The following is a 5306-nucleotide window of genomic DNA, read 5'->3' as shown; positions in this document are numbered from 1 at the left end:
GAGTTCAAATCAAGCATTGGAGTGAAACACATGATCGGCAACTACGGTTAAGGGTCATCCGGGAGGTTAAGGCGCATACCAGCATTTTTAATGATGAAAAAGCGAAAAACTAAGTGTAGATCGCTGTAATTTCCAAAAAAAAATTTCTCCGGTAACCTGACAGTGTTACCTGATGATTAGTCATTCAAACCTAACATCAAACCAAAATTTTTGCTAGGTCCAGAACTCGTAAGCTGTATAGCCGGTACCGAGGCTATGGGACAGATGATTTCTGATGAACAACAAAACTTAAGAAAAAGAACTTAAGAAATACTCTATTTCAAACAAATTCCAGCGTTTGAATCCTATTCCATGTCTGCTCGTGGCAAGGTTCCTAGCATATTAAAGTATGTATTTGCTGTTTTTTTTCTTAATTTTATTTGAGACTTTTTAAACACTTAGTGTTCATTCGAGTGTACACTTATAAAATACTTAAGATTAATTACATGAAGCCTTAAAACTAACACAATATTTAGATTTTTATAATTTTTTGATAAGATCACTTGATTTTATAAATTTTATTAGTTTTTGTTCTGCTTCTTGGGTGTATGCCAAAATATCGCCTAGCGTTGTTCCAATTTCGCATTCTTGCCTTTGACTTTCGTATTTTTTGCAGTCCAATAGAAGGTGTTTTACGGTTCTTCTTACGCCACAAACTTCGCAGTCCATGTCGCTTTTCCCATGAAGTTTCCCATGAATGTCCTATTTTTGAACGTCGAATCGCAACTTCTTCGCATCTTGACGTGGTATTGTATTTCCAATGGCGTGTTGTGCATCTTATCTCTCTTAGTTTATTTCCTTTTGTATTCGTCCACTCATTATCGCAAAGAATGCCAACTCTTCATCTAATTTCTTTAATTATGTCTTGTTGAGGAGTAGGAATTAAGGAAGGTTCTAGAGTCAATCCGTTTTTAGCCGCAAGATCAGCCTGTTCATTACCAAATATGCCCCTATGACTAGGGACTCAAAACAAGTCTATATGATCATTTTCTCGGATAATTTTTGTAATACTTTGGACCCAGGGGTGTCGACTGTCACATGATTACATGGTTACAACAGCTAGCAAAACGCTAGCGGAATCAGAGAATACGACGTGTGGTAAGGGGGCATTTTCAATTCTTTTTAATACTGCCATTAAACTGAAAGCCTCTGCGGAGAAAATACTGATGAAGTTAGGAAGTGGAAGGGATTGGGAAACGCAATTTTGGGGATGGAAAAATCCTGCGGAAACAGCATTACTTGTTTTTGAACCATCAGTGAAGTACTTTCAATGATTTTGGAAATTTAGATCAACAATTTTTTTTAAATTTTTCTGGATGACAATATTTGGTAAATTTTTATCACGGTAAGCTAACATATCTCAATTGATTCTAGCAGGTGCTGAACTCCATTTGTATGAGTATTTTTGTATGTTTTCAGAAGGTGGTAAAACCCAGTTTAACTGAAATTCTAATTCTTGTTTCTTTGTTATAAAAATAGAGTAGTTCATAACCCTTCTGACATTTTCATTTTCAACATTTTGACACCTAATGAAAAATTTTGCAGTGTTATACAACATGACGTATTCAAAAAGTGGAAGGCCTGATTCAGCCATAATACTTATTAATGGGCTAGAGCAAAAGGCTCCTATAGCTAGTCTAACAACTTTATTGTAGATTACTTCGAGCTTTTTTAAAAGACTTTTGTTACAGAAAATTAATACAGGAATGGCAAAGAAAAGTCTGCTAAAAACAATACTTTTCCCTATGTTAAGAATTACATTTAGGGGCCGTTCAGATACCACGTGGACAGAAAATTGAGATTTTTGAGTGCCTCCTCCCCCTCCGTGGACAAGCGTGGACATTTGCAAACCCCTACCCCCCTCCCCGGATGTCCACGTGGACAGATTTAAAATGTTTTTTTTTTCTAAATCTAATTTGACAGCTAGAAAACACCACTTATTGCCTTTTTGTTATTGAAAAGGCTGATTTTGAAAAAAAAAAACCGAAGAAGCCTTTCCTGAAATAAAATAATTTTAAAAAGTTTTAATTTCTAAATCATCATATTAATCACTTGCTTACAAGTGGCTTAAGTTGTTACAACTTAAACAGGAAAGCTTTGCAATTTTAAGATTTTGATTGAAACATCTTAATATTTATTCACCTTAAGAAAATATTTTGAAATTAAAGATTGTCCACGTGGACATTACCCAAACCCATACCCCCCTCTCCGTGGACAAGCGTGGACATTTCCATACCCCCCTCCCCCCCCAAGTTGTCCACGTGGTATGTGAACGGCCCCTGAGATTGACCTCCAGTTTTTATATTTGATATTGTTTTCAGTACATTGCATCTTTTATAACATGTCATTACAGTTTGATTTATAAATGGTAAAAAGCTCAAATTGGGCACTAAAACCACTCCGAGCCATTTAACTTCTTCTACATTGTTCAGTAGGGATCCGTTCAATTCTAAGATTTTTGGAATGACAGTAGTTCTTTTCTTTGTGAAACGCATAACAACAGTTTTTTTTCTGGAAAAATCCTAAAACGTGAGCGATAAGTTTCCTATTTTTGTAAGAGCTTTTTGCAATTTATTCCGCAATAAATTTCCTTTTTTTCCGGATACATACAAATCGATATCGTCTGCAAAAACTAGAACCATAACATCACGTGGAATGTAACTAAAGCATTTGCTGGTTGTTTTGAACAAAATATAATGATTTGCTAAAATATTGCTCCTGTGGAAAAAACAATAATTTTCAAAACAAAAATTTCGGTTTTCGCTGTTTTTAAAAGCCTAAAAAAAGTAATTTTGTACTTCACAACCTATGATCTATACTAACCGATTATACTTGAAGTTCATGGTTGATGGATTTACTTCGTTATTGTAAGGTTTTTCCAGCAGAAATTCCATTGAAAACACTTTAAAGTGGCTCAAAAATAATCAAGTTTTGGCAATTTCGAAACAACTGTATCCAATAATTTGGCCTCAGTTTCTTTCAAAAGAGTAGTATTCTACCGAAAAGTAGCATAAAATGAAGAAGAAGGATGTAGCCACCTAAAATACAGATTAGACGAAGAATAAGTTTGAAATACTGATCAATATTATTACTGAAAAAAGTGTGCGCCGGTACCAAGAATAAAGTAGAAATTTTTCTTACAAAAAACGATAGGTAAATATTTTTTTCTATTTTTTTCAGGAATTATCATAAGATTATCTTGTTTTCCTTCATGGAAAATATTTCGATCAAACGAATGGTTTTTGAGATACACGCATTTGTAACTGTTCCATTTTCAAAAGAATTAAGCTTTATAAAGCATGATAATTGATAGCAGAATATTCAATCGAAATTAGTGGCTATTACTAAATGTTTGTGACAAAACCAGATTTCATGTTTCGGATAACTTTGATCACTATGGTTATAACGTATCTCAAAATCTTCAAAATTATTGTTTTGATGTCAATAAGCACAGAAAGCCAAAAACAACAATAACAGTAATTTTTTAATGGGACCCAATTGAATTTTTCAACGTTTTCTTTCAAAAACAAATATCTACTCTAAAGATGGACAATGTTTCTGCATACATTTAGGAACAAGAATTATAAACATTTCTCAATATTTTGGGCTTAAATGCAAATGAAATTTTACCTTCATGCAATTCCCTAGGTTCTCCCACTGTTCCTATGTTTTTTTTTTCATTCAAACTTTACCATTTGATAGGCTTTAGGCAATTATCATAGAATGACCATAAAAATATCTCTAAAACTACACCATTACAAAGGAAAAAAGTTAAACTTTTATATAAAATAACCCATTTGCTGTTAAATGATATCATTTTATCAAGAAAGGTGTTTGTTTGTGAGTCTTTGAAAAAACAGATATTTGACTGAATATGAATAGAAGATAGCAATACGAAGCACAGGTTGCAACGTATTCGAGTGTTCAGCTTATGAACTCCACATACTAGGTCATTTCTCTTTGCAGGTACATATTCCCCCGAAATACCCTAATATCTCTAAACCAGTGTTCAAAATTTTCACAGTCAAGGCTCAATCTTCACTCAACTGACAGCATCCTCTCTGTCAAAGTCAAAGCTTTGAAATACATGTCATATTTGTATCTTTCAAAATAAATTAGCTTTTTACCGTATTTATTTCCTGTCAAAATCGTTTCAAATTTATTTGAAACCGCTCCATATTCAATTGAAAATGATTGATGTTTTTTTTCATGAATATTTTTGCAGGTCTTGACAAAAATTTTCGCTTCCTGAATATTTTTTTTTTGCTTTCATATTCAGAATAAATAGGCTCTACGAGATGTTTTATTCATAGGCGACGGACTACACGATTTCGATGTGTAGTCCGTCGCCTACTGATGACATAGCATGAAGATCATTATTTTTCAAAACGTTTATTTGTTTATATTTTGAATTTCTATTCAATATTGCTAGAATTGGAAAGATGAACGTATGCGTTTGCCAAAACAATCCTTAATTCCAAGTTAATTATTGAAAGCAACACACATCAAAAAAATATTGTGCGCAATCGAATTTGCATACACCGTATCATGTCCTTTACACCTCCGCAGTATTGTTTGTCGTTGTTGCTGTATTGAAACGTTCCTTGGCGCTCTTTCATTTCTTCATGACTGAAAATGTCTGCCTTTCAAATGAATATGAATATGAACAGCGCACACATTCATCAAAAACTGAAAGGCGATTTCCAGCTTTCATTCCTATTGGACTGAAAGCCGGACTAGTATTCGTTCGATTGGAAAGACATGGACAGCAAGGATGGCTTCATATGAGTTTGAAGTCGAAAAGCTTTGTTGTGACAGGAACAAGTGTTGCGCAACTTTGAACTTGTGTCGCGTTCGGCTTTCGATGATTGAATCGAATTTTTGTCACACTGTTCTAAACAACTAGTCGAGGTGACCTTCTGCAGTTCCAAATACTGATTGGACTGATCTTTATGTGGATCTGAACCCAAGGGTGTCCACGAAGAAATTGCCACACTATGAAATTGTTCTTACTTTTTAACCGTTGGGTAGAATGTAATGAAAATTTGGGAGGATTTTGTTCATAGTGCATTGTTTACATCCTGCAAGTTTTAAAGTCCTGTGATCAAAACTCGCGGAAATGGAGTCGAAAAAACAGCTCGTGCGTGATATAATCTTGCGCATTCATCACGAGAACAAGGATCTCTCGAATCGTTCCATCGCTAAAACGTTGGAAATCGCGAATTCCACGGTGTCGCGAGTGATTAAGCGGTTCTAGGAACGATTGA

Source organism: Uranotaenia lowii, chromosome 2 (assembly GCF_029784155.1).
Source record: "Uranotaenia lowii strain MFRU-FL chromosome 2, ASM2978415v1, whole genome shotgun sequence".
NCBI lineage: Eukaryota > Metazoa > Arthropoda > Insecta > Diptera > Culicidae > Uranotaenia > Uranotaenia lowii.
Note: the sequence above shows the minus strand (reverse complement) of the source record.